This window comes from Tenebrio molitor, chromosome 6, assembly GCF_963966145.1.
Source record: "Tenebrio molitor chromosome 6, icTenMoli1.1, whole genome shotgun sequence".
In the NCBI taxonomy this organism is placed as follows: Eukaryota; Metazoa; Arthropoda; class Insecta; order Coleoptera; family Tenebrionidae; genus Tenebrio; species Tenebrio molitor.
In genome coordinates, this window is record NC_091051.1 from 7,306,969 (window position 1) to 7,333,432 (window position 26,464).

At 36.5% G+C, this 26,464-nt stretch overlaps 1 protein-coding gene and 1 long non-coding RNA gene across 4 annotated transcripts in view; both read left to right on the top strand.

Annotated features, from left to right (window-relative positions):
• The window catches only part of kek3 (kekkon 3), a 162,749-nt gene that overhangs the window by 118,565 nt on the left and 17,720 nt on the right, over positions 1–26,464 (top strand). Inside the window, exons 1-2 of one of the 3 annotated variants that reach the window (XM_069051984.1) lie at positions 18,639–18,896; positions 19,041–19,066. The exons of 1 other annotated variant lie outside the window; for it this stretch is intronic. The gene's annotated coding sequence lies outside the window, so the exon portion shown is untranslated. Of the gene's footprint in view, positions 1–18,638; positions 18,897–19,040; positions 19,067–26,464 lie in introns of those variants that run through there. One more of the 3 variants, XM_069051985.1, reaches the window with a different exon arrangement.
• LOC138133927 (uncharacterized) lies at positions 10,844–11,810 on the top strand. The gene is made up of 3 exons (XR_011160572.1): positions 10,844–11,163; positions 11,221–11,334; positions 11,393–11,810. It is a non-coding gene; the product is annotated as an uncharacterized lncRNA (long non-coding RNA).

The following is a 26,464-nucleotide window of genomic DNA, read 5'->3' on the forward strand; positions in this document are numbered from 1 at the left end:
TTTCATTTTTTCGGGGAGCAAGGACGCCGCCAAATTGAATTGCCAAATTTGCCCAATTATAATAAATACACCAGCGTAACGGCCGATTCGGGGGAATTTAATGCGGCTCCGAACAATTAAGGAGGCGGCAAATTAAACAATTTAAAAGTATATTACGGTATTATTCAGTTGACGGAAGTGTTTGTACTTACACTAACTGTCGGCTCAAAGATGCTTTATCGCCGCCATTTTCCGTCTTATTTCCCGGGGAGATGATTATTGCGAAATTTACGAAACTTTCGTCAAATCAAACGCAGATATGAAATCCCCCGGAATCGATAAATGTCGCCGCGGAAACCTCTTTTAAATTCCTATTTCACCTCTTGGATCAGACCCGCAACGCAGAAAATTTGATTAATTCTAAATCCGTGATGTAAAATAATAAGGGATGAGAGCGTCACCCCTCACCCGAACGTTCCAGTATTGTTGCGGCGATGTGAGATCGGGCGTTATCTTGCCTCGACAAGAAATTATTAGGCGTTTATGGGGCAAATATGCCAACATGCTGCTCCAATAAATTACAACTCTTCTCTTTATGGTAAACTTTGTATAAGCGTTTAAAATATTTCTACATCGCTCGTTTATTCTAAAAATAAGAAAAGACAAACAAAAATGGAAGAAAAAACACCTACTAGTAAAATTATAAAATAACAAAATAAGAATAGAAGATATTTAGAAAATTTAGCTAAGAATATCAAATGATGCTTCAATTAGAAATGTGAGAAACAAAAAAAAAAGAGATTAGCTATGTGCAACTAAGGTATGTATAAAATACTAAAATTCAAATGAAAGACAGAGGTAAAGAAAAAGAAATATTAAAAGAAGAGAAGTGAAAATCATAAAATTTACGAACGGGCCGAACAATTGATGTGAGTAGTCATATTCCAGAAATTTATTGAATATCAAGCGAAAGACACGTTTTTTGTTTTGCCAAAATGGCACCAAATACAATAGCAAATTAAATTTATTTTAATATTTTGCAATATTTTTATCTTCAGCGGTTGAAAATCATACTTTTGTGTATCTCCATAGAAATGGTTAAACCGGTATTTTTTCTGAGCGGAATAGAAGTACTTTAAGTCCTAGGAATAGAAGTGTCCACAGACGGCTCAACCGAATCAAATGTAAGGTTATATTTGAACTATTTGTCACGATTTATTTATCAATTACACGAAATATTTAATAATTAAATTATCCCTATTAAAGAAAAGCCTCTAAAAAGCGAAATAACGAAATTGTTATCCAATATTTAACAGATTCCTCTATGGTCTATCACGAGCCGCCCGTTTTGAGTTGTGGGCGTGTCCATGGCATGGACATAGATGTCAAATGTTAAAACAAAATCAAAAATTGCGCAAGCGGACCGTTCAGTGTTAAAAAGTAAACAGTTGTAAGTTGTAATCGTTTCTGTTCACGTTTTGATCATTTTTGTTATATTTAACGAATAACAGAAGTATGTTCGATGCCACTTCCGTAACAAAGTACCATATCGGTCATTTCACTTTTGGTATAATTTTCCATGATAATGGCACACTGAGAGGCAAAATTCGAAGCAAACAATAGCAGAAGGTCGCACTGAACGCAACTAATCGCACGCTGTACTAGAAGCACCCGAGTAACAAAACTTTTATTTATTTTCTTCTACAAAAAGATTCTTTAATAGCACTTTCATCCAAAAATTAAAAATTATAAATAACATTCTAGAATGTGATAAAGTTCAAATGCGACACTGATGACGTGAAAATGTAAAAATGGTGGATGCGCCCAGACAAAATGTATCTATTATGCATTAACTGTAACTTAATTTGAATGTATGTACATATTTCAAATTTTAACTAAGCATCAACAAATTGCAAGCTACAGGCGCAAATATTTATTTGAACCAACCGAAACGGTAACAAAACGAAAATTAAATTAAAAATTCAGAATGTTTGTTGAGAGTTTCGTTTTCTTGAACACGTTTAATTATACTTGCTTGCACCGTGCATTTGGCGTCATTATTTCAGACTCTTACTTGAAAACTAATATCCCCCAGTAATGTAATATCTCTGTTTGAATCTTGATAATGTTACAACTGAACATTACCGCTGCACTGGGATTGTTGGTTATTTGCTCTCCGCCGACGTAAGTGTGTACTTAAATACATGAATTAATTATCATCAGACAACCCATTTTACATCAGTCGTTAAAGACAAAACTACATCTTCGTCATGCAATTCGATCGTATAATGGTATTATAAAATATACAGGGTGTATCTGAAATACCTGTGTTAATTTTAACCAGTGGAAGAACTCACCAATTTATGAAACTTTTCTCTATAACATTTTGCAAAATTCGCAAAAGTTTTCCAAAATTGTTTGCCCCCCAATTTTTACCAAACGACTTGTTTTGTATGATTAACTAACCTCTATTTTTTTGTAACCATGAGAATTTTAATTTTAATTATGTATTTCATTTTTTTCTATAACAATGTAACTTTTTTACAAGGCTCCGTTTCTACCACAATAGACAATGGGCGGGTATACATTTTTATGGCTAATTTATTCCAAATTTTAAATCAATTTGTAACGCTTTTTCGTCAAAAATTGAAATAGAAAAAACGTTTCATTTAACCAGCTCTGTTACGTGTGAAAATTAACACACGCATTTTAGATTATATTTAAAAAAAAGAAAAAAATTTTGGTAACACATTTTCTTTTAGTCGTGTTAAAAATCAGCCTAAAGACTCACTGTTGTCAATTAGCGGCATTAATTACAATCAAGACAAACATTTAAGTGTCGTAAAATCGTTTAATCTTCTTGCTCACATCGTCCCTGAAGACGGCGCCAAGAGATTCCTTTTCGCTTTCGGTACATTTAAATTTTGTCATCCCCATCAAAAATGTGTATTCACGTTTACTACGAACTCATTACATTTAAATTTCGCCCTTAATTGACGAATTTAATGCATCGACACGACGAAGCTTATCGAAAACTGCGCACCCAAAATTGCTAAGAACGTAAAAATTATAACAACCGACGGGGACCTTTTATAATGAACGAATTAATTCATTTAAACTAAGGATAATACGAATTTTTGTAGTGATGTGTTCTGGCCGAACAAATACGTTTCGATGAAAAATTAACCGCATTATAAACATTTTGAATTTCCAGATTAAATTTACATATCTGAAACAACATAATGAAATAAAACTCAGAATTCAGTTTATTCAATAAATTTCGCCAAAAAATACGTTTGTGGTGGAAATCCCACTGATGTGACGTTCCAAATCAAAATTTATTTTGTTTGCGCTATAAATATGGTAGATTCCAGTTTTTTTCTACAATAAATTCGCATTTTCATTCCGTCCCCGATATAAAACACCATCGTGACACGGTATTTATTTCAGACTCGGTCCTTTTTACTGCCGCATTTTCATATTTATAGAAGGAAGAGCCGAAAGATGCTAATTTGGCAGGACACTAGTTCCATATTCCGTCGTAAGAGTCGCATTTAAAATTTTAATACGCTTTCGAAATAACTATGAAAGTTGTTTTATTCAGTGATGATGGACAGGCTGAACATTTTTATGCGGCTCCATAAATACTGAAATGTGCAACCGTTTTATAGTCCTAGGTAAAAACGGCGTGATTCGTACTAAACTTTATCGACAGTTTTGCCAACAGTAAACGTGAGATAAGTAGCCAGGGAAGTTTTACTCTAAAGTTGAATTTTTGTCATAAAACTGTTTTCACTATAAAAATAAATAGTTGTGTGAGCGACTCCAAGTTTAACACATTCGGATTTTATACCCAACGAAATACTTGGAAACGCCTGAGAATAATAATTAAAGAATAACGCATTCACATTTCAAACTGTGTTGTTTCAGAATTGTAAATGGCGTGTGGATCCCGGTCTAATTTAGGGGTTAAATTTAAAGAAAAAAGACGCAAAAGGGCATCGCATGCGAGGAACGAAGATATCTTGTCGCAGCTTTATGACTCACAATATAAATGCCGGAAGTTTAGATATTATTCCGGGGTGTAAAGTGAAAAAGGATTCGAACAAATGTCAACAAAAATCCTGAAATACGAGCTTATGCATTCCTTCAGGTAAAATTAAATTATTGTACGACCCAGAGGGAAACCTAGAATACATTTTTCAAGTCGGTATTTGATAAGATATCAAATCTTGTCCAAACAAGATCCCGAAATTGACGAATCAACTTTAAGAATTAGCTCACTAGCTGTCAGTGTTTTACAGCTGTGCCTTATAAAAAGTTTTTAATGGAAATTGAGAACTTCAATAAAAAAGAAATTAGTTTTTAACAACGTTTTAGACCAGATCATTTCTTCTTCAGACTGTAAACTGACAATCTCTTTTGCTTTACAACACGAGAGAACGTAAAATAAATCTGAGACTTGAGATTGCGCTACACTGGAAAAATCGTTTCAAACTTTCAGCGGCTCCGAAATGATGAATACATTGCGTATTTTATTTATGGTGTTTCAGCAGAGTGGAAATTTGCAACTTCAGTCGTGACGTCTTCTTCAGACGAGAAGAATTCTATTATAAATTGGGGATGCTAAGAAATACAGTGTTTCAAATAATAATTTATTTAAAAGAAAATAGCAAAAACAATAGGTGAGGTTTAGCCCACGCTACTCCGCCTAACTAAATAATAATGAATAAATAGAGATTACATCATGTATACAAATATTAAATTTAACCATATCCAAACGAAATATACTCGTATATGCTCTGAAATGCTCTCTGAAGCAAATAAGACGGAACTGAAGAGGAGAGGATTTTATGAACGAGTGAGTGAGAGCATTCTAGGTTTATAAGATTTTTTACCTCCAACCACTCAAGTTGTTGCTTTTTTACTCGATGATCAAACATGATGAAATTTTCACAAAAAATTTTATAGTTTTGTATTTATTGAATTCGGTAATGTTCCATATGGTTTCAAACAAGGAAAATAAACATCTGTTGCAAGAATCGAAAATTGGAAATATTAAACCTTCACAAAGTATTTTTCTAATATTAAAATTGAAAACCTGGAAAATATTATAAAGTAAACACCGTTCACGTTGTTTTGGCATAATGAGAGGCCATGATTTATTTTTTTAACGTTGGACACACTGTTCGATTTCCATCACTAAAGTGCCTGACATGCGGACCTATCAAAATGAACATAAACTTGCTGAATTTCCCGCGATGTCTGAGTATTCTTCTATTGCAAACTAGTAAAACTGACAACAGTTCACTAGACATTGACACTATTTATAACCTCAAACTCAGGAAAACATCACCTAATTCAGCTTTACTACCAAATTAAATGCAAAATTTCCATGGCCTCCCATTATGCCAAAACAACGTAAATGCATTTTAGTCCGAGTGATGCGTAATTTTTAACAATGGGGGAAACCTGTTTTTTAAACATAAGTTTTCGTCAAAAGTTACTACTAAAACCTTCCCGCTTTCTAAACCCTCAAATGAAAGGTTGCAAACATAATTCAAATCTGAATTTAAGTTTTTATTAACAAAATTAATAAATTTGTGGTCAAATATACCTATAATTTCTGTGTCATCTACCAAAACTTAAATAGAATTAAATCTGACGGCTTTAAAGACGTTGGCGGTACAAGTTTAAAATAACAAGGGTCCTAAAGTGGACCCTTAAGGTACACCAGATGTTACAAGTTGGCGGGTGCTCTTGAATACTCAGTTTCTGATAACGACCATTTAGATAGGAACAAAAGCAGTTAAAGTGTGGAACCATAATACTGAAGTTTTGCAGGTAACAGAACACACTTGATCAATAGTATCAAATGCCTTAGGAAAGGCTAAAAGGACAACGACAGTCCAGAGACCTCTAGCTCTTATAATCCAATACGTTAGTTAAGGAGGTCACAGCAGGATAACCCTTTTTAAAGCAGGATTATTAAATTAAATTAAAGTAGGATAAGATGTAGCGTAGTTGGATATTTGAGATTTTGGATAAGTAAATTTAGTTGTCTTAAAATATGTATGGATTCAGGATTATCAATTTTTGGGTGGGGCTACGGCTTTAACTATTTTCCCAGGATTAAGGAAAAACCCTCTGTCCAAACAATAGTTGATAATGTGTGTCAAATGCGTCTTTATAACAGGAGATCACGACATAATCATTGTGGATTAATACTGTTGTGGTCTCTTGCATTTGATTTCAAGCTTTGTTCCTCACTTGTTAAAGTGAAACAAATTTTTGATTTCCGTAAGACTGAGCAGTGAAGTGACAACTGTTGTAAAATTGAAATAAGGTTAAAAAGTAATCCTTCATGTCTTGTGGCTTTTTAAGTTTAGCTGGCAGGGCTGCTTTGTTGTTTTTTACTAAGTGAAGGGAACGTAAAGCTTTCCAAGTAGTTTTCCTACAATTTCTTTCAAATACTTTCATAATAATTGAGTCCATCATTTTTGAAGTGGCGGTGAAGACAAAGTGAGAGCTTTATTAAGTCCAATTCGTCGTAAATGTTGTGTAAAAGAGTGGATATTAATTCGGAATGAAGTCTTTTTGAAAGAAAATACCTGCCAACGTGCTTTGTGATGTTGAACGATACAAAATCGGTGGCTCCTATCGAGAACGTCTGTTGTAAATTATTAACTGGCCCGTCAAACAAATACACTTCCGTAATTATAAGTGAAATCAGATAAAAGTGTTCGTCCTGTTCGATCGATAACCAATAACAATGTTCGTGGGGTGGACGTCAGCCCCTCGCAGCGATGGGTTAAATTAGACGTTCGCCAGTCAATTTCGCGTTCTTTTAAGCGCCGACAATGAACAGGTAATGGCGTCGGCGGGGGCTAATGCATACATCAGAAGCCGTGACAAGTTCCGGTCCCCGGAAAAACTGGCTGTCGGGCCCCATTGAGGCGTCAGTGGGGCGGCTTATCAGCATTCTGGTCGGGTAAATCGGCCGGCTTATATGCATCTTTTGATTGATTCTGGTATCACAGGCCGGCCGATGTTACAGATGCCCCCTACAACTTAGCCCATATACCTGTTGGGAATCTTTATTAAAATGTCAGATGTGTGTACGTGAGAGCGGATATGGCCGCCTACTCCGGTTGAATACTTAGGTTCCGATGCGGCGCTGTGCCGGCCACCCATGTACCGGAGTTAAATTATTTATTTCCGGAACGGGCGCGAGAGAGAGGGACACCGGGATTACAATAAAAACGCCGAAGAATTTTTCCTAGTCGACGGCTGTAAATCAAACGTGAAAACGCAACAAAAACGCGAATAAATCCTCCTCCTTTAATAAAGAAGTGGTGTGATTTCGACGTTATCTGCAGACACAATAAAGTTAAGGACTTGACTGGATTTCCCCCGGAGCGCTTTGATCTCGGATGGCCAAAAACGAGCGATTTGGCGCGGATATACGCGAAATTGGAACCCAGAAGATATGAATATGAGCGGAGGAGGCTGAAAAAGCTGTGACGGCTCGGTTTTCGGCTGGCCCCGGGCACAAAAAATTACACCTAATTACACAAAATCAAGAGATAACGCCAAGCCAACGAATGCCAAGAAGGAAATGTTTTAAATTAAATTTACCCTAGTATTACAACGTGAAGCGACGCAATGGAATCCGCGTAGTTGCATAAAAAAAAATATAAAACTTTAATAGAGATTTGTTGAGACTAATGCTTGTGGCCATCGAGCAAAAATTCGTAATGGTTAATTAAATTTTTAATGGAATAGTACTCGAAAACGTACCAGAAATACAACATTATAATAACAACTAAAACATTTATTGTAAACAAAATTCATTAAATATACATCATGTTGTACGTGAAGCAAAAAATGTAACAGACATTCTCAACATTTGTAACGTTTCGTTCAGTGTCTCTTTAATTTGCAGAAAACATTCACAAATTTTTACAACTAAACAATTCTGCCCTTCGCTTTCTTACGGCAAATATAATTTTCAAATTTCCTTTTTCGAATTATTTTCGCCTGCAAGAAATAAAAAAAAAACAAAAACCCACCTATTAATTTTCAAAATGCCTCTGTTCTCTTAATTTTCATTATAAATTATATTTTAAAATACAGTAATCAACGACAGTGGGTAAAAATCACAAAAAAAAGAATTTCTATAATGAAAATGTTTTCGTTTTTGAACTAAAAAATTGTTAAAAATTTCCAGTACGCTACTGAATTAGAAGTGATTAATAATGTAGTCCTGGTTGCTAGCAACAATAACAAAAGGTCAATTTCATTCTTTAAAACTATCACGCATATTCTTACTAATCGCCTTCGGTTGTCACAATAATTAATTATTCTTGTATGCTCAAATAATCAAATAATGTGTCAGTCGCGCAAATGGAAGTGGAAATGGTTCATTCAGCTCCATCATTTCAGATATTTAGAAAAAGATTTGCTGAACCAACAGCTCTTCCGTTTGCTTGTGTGTGTATTTCAAAAACACTCTGTATATATAATTTTTTAACATTATGCCCCACGTTGTGGAGCCACTTTTAACAGTGTTTGTGTTGTAAATTGTTTTTTTACATAAAGGTAAACAAAGTTAACAAAGGTTTGTGGTGAGACTCTTGAGGGAACTCGAATGATCAAATGAATAATGATGATTTGTCCATGCGTGCATCCCTTTTATAGCCTGGCTGGGGATGGTGCGGCACGCTCCGACGGCGCGCAGCTGGTAATGATGGTAGGGGCCCAGCGATTAGATTATCGCTGGCGACGGTAACGCGTTGAAAGGGTTAGTACGGGGCGCTTTGGTACTACATCCGTGATTTATGCTACAATTTGAATATACAGGCGCCCCCAAGACGAATACATAGCCCCTTATTTATCGGAGGATTTTAATTATCTATACACCAAATTATATCTATACTAAATTCACGTATAGTCCCAAGGGCTTCATGGCTAAACTGTAAAAAAAAAAATTTCAAACGGGAACAGAGGTATTTTTTTTATTATTCTGATAGAGATTTTCATTCTGAAAACAAAAATGTATTACTATGGCGGACAATAAATTTAGGCCGGCAAATTTCTGACATTTCACAAAAGTCAGTGCAAGCGACCATTTATTGTCATTATGACTGATGTGTCAGTTTGTCAAACTTAAGGTTTTCAAGCTGTTTGGTGTTTCCTTCGCCCTTTTCGTAACTTACAGATCATGACGCACTAGCATAACTGATTTGTAGTAGCACTTCTCTATGGTGCACGCTTCTTTTCCCAATTTTAATTTTGATTATCGCTGTCAAGATGACAAGAATGACAAAAATCATACATAATGCCAGCTTCACATTTTGATGTCAAGTCAATGACAGGCCGGCCTAAATTTATTGTCCGCCATAGTACAAGTATAACCTCATATAAAAAAAAAAAAAAATACTAACTTTTGAAATAAATGACGAGCACCACGATATACATAAGACTGGTACGCGCACTTCCCTATACTTCTCTAATAAATAAGCGTGTCAAAAAAGCACCCCAGGTGTGCGCTTCAAAACTTACTACTAGATGGCGTTGTATGTACGAGGGACTGTCATTTATGAGTTTTGAATAAGGAAATATCCATATTTACAAGTTTTATATTGCCACAAAGCACACACTTTTTCATTTTTAGCAAAAATCAAAATTGTCTAATATTTGAAACTTTGAAATTTAACGTACAAAGTTCAACAGTGACAGTCCCCGAAACAGACACTGCCATCTAGCGAATTTTTATGAACTATTTTTCGGGCTCCAGCGGGCCCTAAATTTGGCTCTCAAAATGGCGGTGAGTGGGTATACCAGTCGTCTTTCTATCATGACGAGCACTAAGCGAGAAGCTATCAAAATGCATTGCGTTACAATGTAATACTAATAACTAATAACCAAATTAAGTTAACGGGAAAAACAAATGACAAATAATAACATATGGGATATTGGATTTTTTTTTTTTTTTTGGAATGTAAGTGTATATTTCTGATACATTGTTGTTTTCAGAATAAAAATCTCTCTCAGAATTACTAAAAAAAGTATGTGTTCCCATTTGAACAAAAATATTTTGACAGATTACCCTTGAAGCGCTTACGGCTATACGTGAATTTATTCGGTCCTTTTGTAGCCTATTCACAACCATTGAATTTAGTTTATAAATAATTAAAATACTCCGATAAATAAGGAAGTTATGGACTCGTCTTCTTTTTTGGGAACAGCTGTATATTTTTAGAAAATTTACATGAACAGAACTATTGAAGTCATTTGTCTTTTTCGAGCATATACCTAACCGCTTATAACAAGTTTCACTGTAGTTTCATTTATTGAAAAAAAAATATAAGTACATATTATGTATGTCAAAACACAAATGACCGACTGTATAAAAGTATAAAGTTCTATAATTTAAAAAAAATCCGAAAAAAGATAAAATATCCAACTCGAAACCATATTACCCTCTTAAGAAGTAATATCGTGCCGATATTTCCAAGGTCACAACCCATGAGAGAATCAATCCAACACACTTCGGTATGACCCGGTTGAATCCGTCATTTCAGTCTTGTACACATTCTTGTAAAATAAACATTTTATACACGAGACGCGTATTCATTACTCACGCAAAACCACCAATAAAATTACAGTTAAGCACCAGACCCTAAGTAAATATTTCTGTTTTAAATATTGCTTCACTCTAGTCCCCCTCAGAAAAATAAAATCCTTCAAATTACAGCTGCAAGGAGCATAAAAACCAAATAAGTTCTGGACCACATACTGTCATTTAAAACAAACATTTTTACGAAAAGTTTAAGTAATCCTTCTATGGCACATACTAAAGTTTATTTTTTCCTGGTAGGCGCGTGCGTGCGCATTTACAAAATCCTGCAACGAAATGCGACTTTCCTATTGGTTACTTTATTTTTCTACTTACACTAGAGAAATGTGCAATATTACACTGTTCTGTACTGTCAATCAGGTCCAAGCTGCAATTTTTGTTTCATCGTGTCTTAGTTTTCCTTTCGTGTTTTGTGTCTGTTTTGTGTTTGTTTTGTGTTGTGTCCGTTTATTTATTAAAAAAAAACAGTTCTTAGTTCTTAGAGGTTAAGAAGTTTTTATATGTCAACAAGATGTCTTAATTTCGATCACCAAATAAACGGCGTAAGTTGGATTTATGCTAACAGCAAGTAACAGTTTTTTATTAATGCATATTTATAGCAAATTTCTCACAAGCCGAGAAAGAAATGATCGTTAAAGTATTTCGTGGGATCTCCAAGGATTTTGCCGAGTTAACCAAGACGGCTCAAATGGAAAAAACTGCAGATTATACTGGTTCTGAGTTTTTTTTTTTTTTTTTGTTGTATCACAGCTTAATTATTTTGTGTTGAAGGTTGTGGATTTAGAACCATTCAACGATACTTGGCGGAAGAAAAGAAGTGTGCTCAATTACAGGCACTGAAGAAACCTGATAGGAAATGTATGATTCAATTGGATGAACATCAAAAATATCTCATTCGAAAAACAGTGCACTCATTTTTCTGGAATCTAGAATCACTGCCTATATGTATAAAATTAAGCCTTTTCCTTTTCTCTGGCAAGATACATGGTTATTATAAATGATTGTAGTCGAAGCATGTTCATGTTATGAAATTTTTGCCGCTTTCATGTGAACTGTCAATTTTTGTCGATGTCACTGTCATTTTTTTAGGTGAGAAGTGCGGTGATGATTATTTTATTTTATTTTTGTTTAAATTAACGATTGAATTCAAAAGTATCGAGTTGTTTTGTACCCAATTTAACTCGTGTATGTATAAAATAAAAATAAAAAATGTTGTACATATAATATTTGTTATCACTTTTTCCACGAGTTTATTCATAAACTTTTTTGTTTACATTTTACAAAAATTAAATCATAAACATGAGTTTTAATGCGCAACCACAAATACTGATCCCCTTAGATAATATGCAACCAAAAATACTAAGAATTCCTGCATCCTGCTAAAAATCTTAGCTATGTGATTCTACCTTTCGGAGATGCGCACGCACGCGCCTACCAGGAAAAAATAGACTATAGATTCTCCATTCTTACACAATTATAGTTTCCATTCAAGTTATTTCGGTAATAGAATTTTAAAATTTCTTTACTTTTAACGATGCCTTGAAATTGGCACTTCTGGCATGTGCTCCAGACTAGAATATTTCTACGGCACCGTTTATCGCATATTGCATTTTAATAACCATTTGAGTTGCTATTCTTTACATAATAAGTGTAGTATGTATTTCTTGCAAAAAAACGTATGCACGCAACGTTTTTATTTCTTTCGTGTTTTCTTAATACAGTGTCGGTTGCACAACAAATTCCAAATAAACAAGTCCGGTGTAGTGTGCTTGCGGGAAAAAGCGGTGTCAAAAGCCGCGCTTTTTCCAGATTGGTGGCCATTTCCAACAATTACCGTCACGGCACAAATCACGGTTCAAAAAGTACAACGCGAACGCATACCGTCGCTCTCTGATTATGAGTTTTTCAACAGAGACCGCTATCGAAATTAACATCGGCGGAATTTTTACAATGTGGCGATTCTATCACACGTTTCCGGATCGAAATAATTGGATGTTGACAGAGCGGCATGTGCAATGAAATAGATTCCTCTCCGGCTACGTCGCCGGATTATTTAATTTGTCCGCAGTGCTCTGGCAAAAATTGGATCAGCATCCTGTCAACTCCTGTAACGTCGCCGGATTGCTTAATTGAAGTGCCGTCCGGATCTCCGGAATAATTCACTTCCGGCCGAAATCCCAGACAAAAATCCCAAAACAAACACCGTTTCGCAGCACACCGTAACAATAAAAGCCGCCATTACACGAATTCACGGAACACGCAGAACCGCCCCTTTATTACGTACTTGCGAATTACACGGTGCGCCCCCAATTACGTTTACGGTCCGGACGGGGACCCCGCGGGGGCGGCCGAATTCGACAGGATCGGACGGGTTCATTGAAAACAAACGTTTAAATTTCGAAGCAGGCCGATTTGCATGATCGCGCGATTACCAAGATGGGGCGCCTTGGGCCATTGTTGTCACGATCAGATTTAGCCGGTCCTCGTCGGATGCGGAATTCATAAAACGGTTGTTATTTCTCCGATTCCCATTCATAGGCCATAAAGTAGCGGGATTAGTTGTAGCAGTGGCCATTGGAGGCGGTAATTGATGTGAACTCTACAGTATTAGAAGGCATTGTGGTGGTGCGAGACAAAAGCCGCCCCGGGAAACTTGTAGCCAACCTACCGCAAACTTGCCCCGAGCTCTCCGTACAACCCCCAACTCTATTAATGTCCCACCAAACTCGACTCAACTTTATTGAAAATTACTGCCAACTGACACACTCTAACTCATTCTTTCGCGTTCGCAACGAAAAACCGGAACGGGGACGCCGTCTTTAAATAAACAAAATACTTAGAAGGCGACAGCTAAATAATATGCAAATGTACGGACTTTATCGTCGGAAATAATGGAATCGTAAAAAGACGCCGCCACTCGTAAATTTTTAAAGCTTTGCGGTAAATTTTTAAATCCGTGCCATAACTCATTACCTGCGCAGTGCAAACAGCCACCGGAACATTTCCGATAGAGAAATTAAAAGATCCGTGGTCTTTTCCGATATTTCATCCCGGAGTCGGGAACAATAAAAGGAAACCTCGACGCATCTATTCATACCTTCGGGCGGCGGAATTTTAAATTTTACACAGAAACTCGCCTTCCACTTTCTCTTACATTATTTTCCTATCGACAACTATTTTCCGAAGCTTCCGAAGTATCGAACACGTTTATACACGGCGACGTCACTTCAACGTCAGTCGTGGACCCAATTAAATTTACGAAACGCAAACGCGAATGTATTTTTAATTTTGAATGTACAACAATAAGAACAATGTGCTTTCGGTGATGTGCTTTTACATCCCATTCAATGATACTCGACGAGACCTACTTGCAGTTTACCTCGCATTGCGCCAGAACAGAAACCGCATCTTGCAGCTCCGCAAAATTCTCTGCTTTTATTTTGAAAGAGATTTGGCAAGCGAACTTTTACTCTAATATGCATAATTGACTCCATTCTGGACAAAAATTAATACCGAAAGACGCAAGTTTTAAAAGCAGGCAAAAAAAGGACACTGTCGATCAAGATTGTTTCACCTCACCCTTACTAAATTAATCATTTAGTAATTTTAGAATTCGTCAAAGCAAACTCCAACTTCTTTGACTGTTTACTTCTGAATCACAACAGTCAGACCCCAGAGTTATCTTGGTACTAGTTTAAAAGGTCCGTCGAATATCTCTTCATCACTTCTCTTCGTGTTTCCATCTGATAAGTCAGTCTCTTTGGGCAAACTTCAAATCTATAACGATACCCTACACTGCACTTTCTGATTTCATCTTTAATACTCGACGTTCGGATATCAACATGCGCGGCTTCATCTGTTTGGGTTTCAGCAAGCATTTAATACACTGAATGGAAAGCGTTGAAGCTTACTTTCATTGGATAATTAAGATAATTAGATAATACGCTTGTCTTCATCTCACAAAGATCACTTGTTTACAGTATAATCCACGGGCTCTGTAAAAGCCAAGCTTTGGGAATTTGCTAACTCTCGGTGTTACCAGCAATTGGTTAATTGGTCTGAGCAGGTACTACAAATTTATTTGTCAAAGAAAATGCAATAATTCCTACAAACGTAGACACACACAGTAGCGGTACAAGAATGCTCCCTGGGAGAGTTCCTAATTATATTTAGTGCTGTCTGGTATTTGCTATCTGATTAAATGATTACAGAACATTTAATTGAGTTATGTATTTTTGCAAATTGATAAAAATAGATGAAATAATAATTGGGGTGGATATTTTGGGAGTGTATTTGGGCACATGAGGGGAACTCTGAAGGAGGATTAAGTAAACTTGGGTGAAGTTGGCAACTCATAACCGAATTTTTAACCGCACATCACGATTTCGGCGTCCCAACTCCTGCTGGAAGGCGGTTATTAAAATAATTGGAAGCATGGCTCGTTTTTCGATGAAATTCGAAACTGTATTCATAACTTCAAAGGATTTTCTATAAACAGGCACGGTTCGGTTCTTGAGTAACAAACTTGGCGCGTAGTCGAGACACAGTACCTTAATTAGGTTGAGGCTAGATAATGAATAGCGTGCGGAGGCAGCTCAGTTTTCGACTGGAGCAAAACCCGGCGCATAATCAAACAATTTCCGAAATATTAATTATGGCATCGGCGGCGTCAAAAACCCCGACATACGGGGCCCCGTTACCACCCCGGAACGTAATTATTTTCTTGCCTGTGTGTGGTGGCGGCGGCGGAAAAAAGCGTCGGCAATTGTGGCGGATCACATGCCGGTGCTCAGGGAAGAGGCGTTTGTTAATGAGGCCCGACACGGCCAGTAATGAGAAGGAAAGGGGAATTGCACCGGTCCGGTGATTGCAGCTGCTCTAATTATAGGCCCGACGAGAACGGGGATGCTGTGATTATGGCCGCGGGAAGAAAATCTTCCACGATGTTCACCTGCTTCGGAAGGAGAGGGATAGGTTCCCTCTTTACTGCGCTCCCAGTGAACCAACACTTTTCGGGAGAAAGGACCAAATAAACCTCTGCCTTCACAGGCCGGTGCTTTTCGTCCCAAACAACACAAGCTCACCGAAATTTACAAAAATATATATCTTGCCAAATTTAAGGTTGTGTCACGAAATATCTAACAATACTGCACCCCACCTAGCTCGATTGTGCTAAATTTGTAGTTTCAGATGCATATTTAAGGGTTGAAGTCGCCCCCTGAAAACCTGGACTTTTTTCGCATATACATATCTCGAAAAGTGAAAGAATAGTATATTAAAAGACAAGTTTCATAAGACCAGTCTTGAAGCACGAAGTCAAGATTAAAAAACGAGTGGCGTAGCCACGAGTTATTTTAAAGAATAAGTGCTTCAAGGTCTTATGAAACGGGTTTTTTATACTATTTTTTGTAATTTGCCCTTTTTAAGCCGTTTTTAAACGAAAATGTTTATTTTCCTCGATTTAGGGATTTTTGTGGCGGTTGGTAATGTCTTAATTTTAAAAGTGAAAATTTGATCAAATCTTCAAAGTCGCCTTTTGTTTTATTCTAATTCTGTCACAAAACACGAATATGGAAGATAATCGCTAAAATACGTGAAATTGCCAAAAATACGGTCGCGAATTTGTTGCCTGATAAATCCTGATAAATAATTCTTGGCACATTTTATAATTTAAACTGACACGCATGACGGATCAAGCTTTGCCAACCTAAAAATTTTCGTAAAATGTTCCGTGAAATAATAGCTATAAGGACATCCCAGATGATGACGTCGCGTTCGTTAATATGTCTATTAGAGAATCAAAATGGAGGCAAATTACAAAAAAAGTTCTAAGGCAACGCAAAATTGCGGTCATCCTACCTTGATGGTGCTCAACTCTGATTGGTCAAGTTTAGGATGTTTTTTCTCGATTATCGCTATTATGTATCTAAAAGATATTTTCTTGTTGGAAAATAAAAGTACAAAAATATGTAAACGTGTATGATGAGAATTTGAGATTATGGGATTTTGATCTTATGATTTCAAAACACATTTCACCTTGAAATTTACACGCAAAAAGTCAGATTTTGCAGATCAAATACTCCATAGCGAAATAAAATCAGATGATTTCTGCGATCATAATTATGATCAGTCAGTTACAATAATTTAGCGGTGGTTTGGGAAAATTGCAACAACCATAACCTAATAAGAACAGGTTACAACCTATACAACATGCATTTAACGATATGTATTTTAACGTATTAAATACTAAGGATTTTCTTACCTAGTTTTACAAAAATTTGTAGCGTCTTTTTGACAAATTTCCCTTCCTTGCGCTTCGATCGGAACCTACTTTACCGACATCTAAATGACAGACCAACACCACCGAGAAATAAGGCCAGATGGCGAAAAAGAAGGCAGTCTGTGACGTCAGCACAAGTAGTCATAACAGCGTGCGCAGAACATTGAGTAAAGCTGGCCAAGCCAAGCCAAGCTGGCAAAGCAAATGAGCAAAACGGTGATCTCGTGGTGATTTTAAACCCAAGCGGTGATTTAATAAAGTTCATCTTCACTTATATGTGATTTATATCTTCATATATCATGCCGTTTCGGTGTTGTGCGCCCAACTGTAGGGGAAATTACCCTGGCGGCCCTAAAGTTAGCCTCTTTAATTTTCCAAAAGACAAAGACCTGAAGGCCCGATGGGTGCAAGCGATTAAAAGGCAAGGAGAAAATGGTAAAAGTTTTGTCCCAACTGCATCTTCAAAGGTAAGAACAAATTTTTTTGTGTAACATATCGTGAGTTAAATACACACTTACAGGTGTGTGAACTGCATTTTCATGAGCAGGACATTCTTCGGTTCACAACCATGCATGACGAAAAAACAGGAACGATTTTGAAGGCTCCCCTTAAATATCCTCGACCTGCACCTGGTATTTTTTTAGTGTTATATAAGTATTTAGTTTAAATAAAAAAATCTTTAGGTGCTGTGCCTGTTCACGTCCTCAATAGCCCATCATCATCGGCTGTGCAGAACGACCCGCCTCGAAGAGAGGCTCCCAGTACGAAAAGGGCTCGTTTAGATTCTGAAAATCTCAGCAATGCTATTGCTGCAAGCTTGGAAACACATATAAATTATGAGCAAGCGAAATCTTTCCAATGATGATGATATTGAATCCATACATATGTGGCCAATAATAACGTTCATAGCTGGTTATTGTTCATTTGCATGCAATAAAAAAATAAAATGTCAGTACTGTGAAACGTTTTTCGTTTCTAAGAAAGATGATCTTGTTTTTGAGGAAAGTAATGAAATACCAACGTCTTTCATTACTGCCAAAAATAGAGGGGGTTTACAATATCCCAGTTACGATGTAGTACGCTGCTTTTCAATAATTTATATTATTGTAACAAAATTAATATCGGGGGAATATGAAAAAGATTTTTTGGCTTTAAACCAGCATAAGAACGTAATAGCAAAGCTGGGTTTACCCATTTTGGAAAATCAGGATATTTTTCTTGGACATCAATGTTCTAAACATAATAAAACTCTAATATTTAAGCATATAGTAAGTTGTAGTGTAAATACTCTTTTAAATAATTATGTTCGAAACAAAAATGATGTTATTGTAAGAAAAAATATGCCTCAATGTAAAAGAGTCAAACCTACTTAATGTATGGACTATCTCAATAAAAATTTGTTGCAAACACCGTTCTTAACACTAGCCTAAAATACAAGTGATGCGTTCTTTTATTCTTGACCATAATTTTGCTTATGGGCCCTTTTTCGGTCAACACCTTAATTGTTATTATGTTTAATCAATATATGAAGTAATAAACTATTTTTCAAGTTTGGCGTTTGTTCGATGATTTGAACTAACCCGCTCAGTCTGCCTTGCCTATATGCGCTAAACGACATCATGACTACTCGTGATGACTCATACTTCACGTCATCAGGCCTTGATTTTCGGTGGTGTTGGACAGACCTTTCCGCAATAATTTGAGCCAAATAAATAAAAGCTAGATCATTTATTATTTATTATAAAGTGAATCTTTGATTGATTCTTTTGTGTACAAATTACCTTTAGTTCACGTGACAATCTGCGTGGGTGTTTTATGTGTGTGGTGGCCATTTTCAGAACATTATTTAAAAATAATTCGAAATAAAAAAGCAGGGCTCTTTACCTGTTCCACCGATTGGAGCCCCTGCATGACTATTTTATCGGCGGCGAGGCGGAGCGGCTGGTCGTAAAGAAGCAAAGACAGCTTTTTTTCAAGTTGTGTTTGCATTTAAATGTACGTTTTGCGCAAATGTTTGGTAATAATTTATTAGACGACGGCACGTTCGATTTAACAGTGGATGGGTCTCGTGCATGCCTGATGCGGCTTTCGCACCGGTCCGGGACTGTTTTGATTTAAGCCGGTCTTTTTTTGTTGCAGATTCAGAGGACGGCACCGTGGATGGGGTGAGTTTAATTAAAAACGATCGGGCGTAATTGATCGGCGGCTGAGAAAAATTTGCGGAATGCGGGGGATTTATGGGGGCCAGGAACGCCTTGAGTGTGGGTAGTTTCTCTTCGCATCCACTTACATCGTTTTGCTCATTTCTAGTCATCTTTCACTGTCATGCATTCGCTCCCCGTATTTATCTCCGTCTCGGTATTGATTAGTGTATAATTTATATAGCTAAAAGCTGAACGTATTATAACCCCGACGGCCAACATAGACATGTGTATTAGTAATAATCGCTTGCCGCCGTATATCTAGATCGAGGCATTAGCTAATGACAGGGGACAAAGAGCGGAGCGAATAAATCAGCGCACATTATTTCCCTCACGAGCCAGATTTTTCTTCCTCACTTCCTCCAGGAAGCGTCACTTGTAGCTGGTGCGGAGCCACTTTGTCACGTGACGTCAAAAGCACGTAGCGCTACACAATGCCGGCCCCCGGCTCGAGGGTCGCCTCCAAACGAACTGAAAATTATCAACTAAACAAATTCGACGAAGACCTGACGTCGTAAAAATCAACCCCCACAAAGATTTTATCGCGGACCCGGCCCCGTGTCGTACAAACACAGACACTCGTCTACATCATATTTAGTGACCCCTTGCGTAGGCGAAACGCAATTGTTTCGAGATTACTTCATTTCCGCTCCCGACTGAGCGCCTATTTATTCCCGCCCTCCCTCACTGCACCCTAAATTACCTTCTGCTGCTGAGGAACGCCGCAAAAATCTTACCCTAATGGGGGATCATCTCGCGTTGACACGGCCCAGCCAAGGGCCCGATCGGCGGAAGCCGAACTGGGGCGGACGTGACTTTAATCCGTAAAGACTCGCCAGACGTCAAATCTGCTTGCTTTAATTAGAATGGCCAATTTTGCTCCGGCCAGAAATTAAAAACCATGTTCGGAAATTGCATTTTTTACTTGTTTTAAGCATTTTTAAACAAATTTAAGAATTTTGTACATGTTTTTGAATTTTCCTAATTTAATATACATATACCGAGTGATCAAAAAGAAAACAAATCAAGAGTGCTACCTCATCTCCTGTTTTATGGAAAATTTCGTCTTAGAATTATTATGCTTGTTATGAACAGTCGTTTTATTGGTTGCCTACCTCTCGAAAAATCTATTAAAAATTAATTAATTATTAATAAATTAATGCTTTATCTTCAATGGTAAAAGCCCTATGCCTCTAAGCCATAAAACGACTGAAGCGCTGACAGATTCCAGTGCGTCCAAAACATTTTATGAATAATTAATTATTATAAGCAGCCTAGGCCAGTCTAATGGTATTAAAATGTTACAATTCAACTTTTTGGATTTCCTGCTCTAAAGTACCATCTTCCAAACATCATGTTTTCTCACTCTTACGCCCGCACACAGCTTTCAGAACGAGGATGCCCGATTTGTTAACGTGAGCCGAGCGCAAGTATCTTCCCGACAAAAAAAAATTGCATGTGCGTGTGTTAAGAGGTGATTATTATTGATTTATGACAACCAGGTTTTACGACTTACCGGCATCGAACTCAGAAACGTAATATAGAATGATACACTCTCATTTGGCAATAAATTACAAACTAATCTAAAATTTCGAACGATATTACCAGTGTGAACGAAGGAGTTTTTACGAAAATGAGAATTACAAATTATATTGGGATTATTTTCGGTGATAAATGAATTTTATCAAATAGACCTGACATTGTAATTGCGAATAAAACAATCAATGACGCATTCTTTATGGATATTATTGACACATCGAAATTGCATTACCAAAAAAAGTTCGGTGGAATTTAAACAAGATTATTGTTTTACCATTAATTATTTCAGCGACTACCAACCTAATCTAATACAAAAAAGTGTTATCTATAAATGAAAACCTTCTAATTCGATTTCACAAAACAAAATTAAGCACATTTTAAATAATTTTCAAAAGATTCACAGCATTTTTTGTCATTTCCAAATTTTTTATTTTTTTCTAAAAAGTTTGCAGAGGAGAAAATTGTTTGAAAGCGTAGCTGTTTAGAAAATATGAAACCTTTATGAGTGTGGCAAGAGTTACTTACACACTCTGAAATTTGAGCAAACTTTAAGCGGGTACGATTTGGAGGTGTAGAAAACCCCTTGGAGCCTGCCTTACCGCGGGTATTCATTAACGGCTTTCCCTTCCGTTAAACGAATTAAAAAACAGTAGAGGCTTCATTAACTTTTCATTGTCTTAATTCGGTATCGAATTATAACGCATTCACTTTCAGCTTAACAATTTTCACCCAACTTCTGTCCCGGCTTCTTTGCGTTACCGACGATACCGTTCCCAACTTTGCTGAATTAAAGCGCAAAATTGTCTTCTAATTATTAATAATTCAGGCGCACATATTTGAATGTGGTTTCGCCTTTTGAGTATCGTAATTCAGAATGAAAGGGCTGCGTTGCATCTAATGCATAATTAAACGGTGTTGGATGAGGAGCTTCATCCTGCAAAAGGTGTGTTACAATGAGTGATGCAACACAACACAAGTAATCAAAAGAGATCTAATTAAAAGTCTGTCAGAGGCTAATTGAATAGATGGGAAAACAAACCTCAAATACAAATCACTAATTGAACTATTAAATAATTAACTAAACAATGAGGCCTACGCACGCAACCCACCGTCACGGTGGTCGCTTTTAATTTGCATGTTTTCCGAATTTTAAATGAGCAAATATTTATGTGTGACAATTAAAGATATCCGTCAGTTGCCTAGTTTAGCTACGTGTGCATAATTCCAGTGAAAACTTCTAGTTTCGGAGTTGTTGTGACTCGAACATCGCCAAACTTTGAAAAACAAGTACAAAATTCGTCGACAATTTTTAATATCTAAGACCGGAAACTTCCTGCCTTGGGAGCATTCTCGCCGCAATCTGTATAATGCTAATTTTCACAAACAAAATCTAATTAAATTAGTTTCCCACAAATGGTTTTATGCAAGTTAAAGTTTCTTTTGCGTGTACAAGTTTGGCGCGAAGTCAGCTACAAAGCGTGCGTCTTAAAAAGCAGTCGCCAACATTGGTATCGGCTAATTAAGTAATTAAGCATCAGAAGTGTGGAAAATCTTTTGGGGAAAATTTTGATTTTCCGCCTAATGAAAACGTGAAAAGTCCACAATCGCATCCGATTATTGTGCATAATTAAACTGAAATCGGACAGTCATTAGCATTGGCAAATATGTTCGATGGTATGCTTGTTACACGCGATTATTGAAATAATCAAACACTGATTAATCCGGACGCTGTTTTCGGAACAAATTGCAATTTGGACAATCTCTTTTATTACCGAGACGGGAGTGACATTAGATGAACCGGTCCAAATTTAGATAATGAGAGAAAAAAATTCAATATTTTGCGAAGTAAAAAATAGTACCGAGAACATTAAATAAAAAATGTTTGCCAGACACAGTCCGCTAAAAAAATTAATCTACAGCATTTGTCAGCGCGGTCACTATTTTTGGAGCAAATAAAATGTTCTGAAAGGTTATTAAGATTATTTGAAAAATTCGTGCAGGCTAGTTTTAACAAATATGAATCATTTTGCATCAGAAACACAAGCGTTCTTTTCATCGCAAAAATCCCTAAAATAAGTACGATTTGCTGACACATCCACCTAATTGGCCTGATTTCACTCTACCTAATTTCTGTCTATTCCCAAAGCCAAAAAAATCAATTGATGTCAATAGATTTTATTCAGATACTGAGATTAAGGGTCACTTGACACTACTTGAGAATTTCGAAGACAAGGATTCTAAAATTAGTTAAAAAACACATCTTTGGAATAAAGTGTATTGTAGAGATTATATTGAAAAATAAAGATAACTTCAAACAGAAAAATCCGGCGTTTTATTATCTGGTTGCGAAGTTATCTTATGACCTTCATCACACACATTTACCAATTTTAAATTAAATATGTAGAAACAAAAAAGTGTACTGATTCTTTTTTGACCCATTTTTTTAAATAAAATTCAGTGGCTCCCAAATTTTTTTTTTAATTTGAGCCCCTTTTTCTCGAAAAATATCAACATTTGAATAAGACATTATTGGCTGAATCGTTGCCTATTGTGGAGTTCTACCACTGGTTCAAATATATGCACAACTTTCAAAGTCACCCTGTATATCAGATGCATTAAATTGCATTTAAATTGAACATTTCCGGTTAATAAAAATATATTATTTGGAAAATATCTTTTCGAAATGTAACACAACAAAAAAAATGCAAGCAAAAAATCTTGATAAATTGATAATATTTATTTAAGATTATTTTCCACCAAAAGTACCCATATAGAGATAAGGTGCTTATGAAAAGAAAAAACAATCTGTTTCCTGGCGCCTCCATCATTTTTAATTGGGATAAAAATTCACTGAAAATTCTGTTTATGATGCTGAAATAGTGGATCAAGAAATGAACGGAATATAAATTAATCAGCTGGAGCCAAAGCTTTTCTTCAAAGAATTTTAAAAACATTACCCCTCTCTTGATCCACCCCAACTCTAATTAAAAATGTGAAATCGGAATAAGTTGGATACATTCGCTAATGGATGACGGTTTATTTATAATAACAAAATATGAAAAATACATATTGAAAGCCGATTATCAAATTTTCTGAACCAGAAGCTGTAAAACTGAAAACAAATGGATATAAAGAAAAGATCTATTTATATTTTTTTTCTACGACTACTTGGGTAAAATTGCGTCAGCGGATGAACTTCATTGTCGCAAATGCGGTAAAGAATTCATTACCTAAGCCATTTAAATTACACAAAGAGTGGAAATACATAAAATTACACCTGCATGGCATAAATTGTTCTCATTAATTTGTTATACTATTGATGATACATTTTTTTCATTTAGGCAAATTAATGCCGGATCTCCACCTTCAATTTTTTATTATTAATACTGGTTGAAACTTCCATATTTCCTTTTTATCCCCAAATTCTAGAAACCATAGAAATATTTTAGCAGAAGAAACAATTTTGCGTGTAAAGTGCGGAGATCCAAATCTTGGTCGTTTCTTCAGTTGACAAATTCTTCAGATACATAATTTCATTTTGATCATTCGTTGTTATAAAGGACAAATTGAAGTTTTCGGTTTATTTTATACAGTGTTACTATAATTGATTGTCCCATCGCAGTTGGCGTTGAAAACCCACACAAATTTTGGATGTGCCGCCAGTCTCGCAACGTTAGACACACTAGTAGACAGATTTCCACTACCGCCAGTATCGCTATCTGTCGGCGATACTCGCTCATGTTATGGCTTGAGGCACATTCAACTACGTCACCAACGCCAAATGCGATGGGACAATCATTTATAATAACCTTGTATTATTTCCCTGATGGTTTTAAGATACGTGATAGTCGTCTTCCACTCTTTCATTCTCCATTTTTTTTTAAAGAAAAATTTGACCTGTGATGAAGTCAGTTTTTTCTTCAAAATTCAGCGAGTTAGTTAGTAATAAATAGTAAAGAAATATTTTAGTGTTTATTGAGAGACAAATCAATATTACGAAATCCGAGATGATTTCGGAAATTATATATTATCATGAATTACCCCGACTGGATTATTTTGGATGTTTTAAACGATGGAAAACGCTGTGCATCTCTTCCACGAGGCGAGTTTTAATTGTAAATGTGTGCAACCGGGTAAAGTTTTTTAATTAAATTTTGACATCGTCTAGGGCTATGTGTTTATTATCGCGCGGCTGTTCAAATTGTTATAAAACCGGAGATTAACTCCACCTCCCGCTTTTATTTATGGAAGAAATATGCGCGCCTTCTTCTCCAGGTCCCGAAAATAAATTCAGGGATGTCGTCGCGGTTTCCAGAAAAAGACTTGTACGCTAAGCCGATTTCCAGTTGTAAATTCAAGTCAAGCGGCTTAACGTTATCAATCACATGGCTTTTATAATCCGCGGACGCGCTTCGGCGAACGCAAACATTCTGATAATTCACGGTGACAGTTCGTTTTTTGCCGTCTTCTTGAGTGTACATCACGACTTAATTGCGAAAGGACACTTATTTTGGCGCTTTGACAAGCCGAGCGACTCGACTGCTCAAACAGCGTTAAGTTTTTCATTTATTTATACAATGTTCATTACCGGAGTTGGGCCTGTTTTTCCAGCATAATGGAATTCCTTCGTTTTATAGAAATAGTATGAAAGCTCCGTTTTAAACAATAACATCAGTTCGTTTCATAATGCGGCCATCCAAGTGAGAATTCGCTGCATATTCACTCGCTGTCTTCGACGCGACTTTTTTCTTTTTCTTGTGATCACAAAGGCGCCACCAACCGCCGTTTCTGTGCTATGGGGGGTGGGTTCCTGGAAAACAATTTTCCGGACACAATTGACCGACGATAACTGGCCGAGGAGAGTCTTCGCGAAAGGGCAATTTACACAAAGTGTGATGGAAAAATTTATCGAAAAATCTATTCCTGCACGTCAAATGTCAGATTCGTAGATAATACCAAATGTAGTGTGTAATTAGGAAAATCTTTAAATATCTGGTTCACATTTTCGCTTGTTTTCAACAAGCAATAAAAATCTATAGCTGCGATAAATCCCCAGAGATATCTCAGTGTTTTTGTTGTTTAATTGGTTTGACTCATTCTGCTGAATACGACCAGAATGTGTAAAAGCGCAGACCGAGGAGCATTACCGGCGGAAAAATTAAATTGTTTACTACAGCAATTTTAATAACCTGTCTGTAAAGGTTTTTGAAAATCCACCTATTCCCTCGTTTGTAAATCAGTGCGGCGAGATCTGTCTTCACTGAACTCTTTGAAGATGGTGCACGAATGAAAAGAATTCCTGTCGAACATTGTTTAACCTTGAATGGGTCCTTTTGGGTGTCTTTGCGATTTGAAACGGTTCGGAAGCGCAAGTAGTACCTTTACAAGGTGTTCAAAAAGAACAGGTTTGTTGCCAAGCGCGATGCTATTGGTAAGCAGATTCTTCGCTGAAATGTCAAAGAAACGTCAATTTTAAAGCAACGGTGTGCTCTGTTAATCTATAAAACACCTTTTTAACTTCGGAAAAATTTACAGACGTCTGCTGTAACTGTAAGCAATAATAATCCCAGAATAGAATAGAAGGGGAAGCATTTTTATGACTTTAGAAACAGGGTGAATAGGCAACCAATAAAACGACTGCGCATAGCAAGTATAATGCTGCGTACGATCAAATTAAGACAAACGTTTCAGTTAAACAAAAGATGAGAAGAGAAGAGATGAAGACTCTTGCTTTGTTTCCTTTTTGATCGCAGTGTATGGAAAACATTGCATCTTCGACTGGTATTAATAATGGCACTACATTGTGATGCACGAAATTCGAAT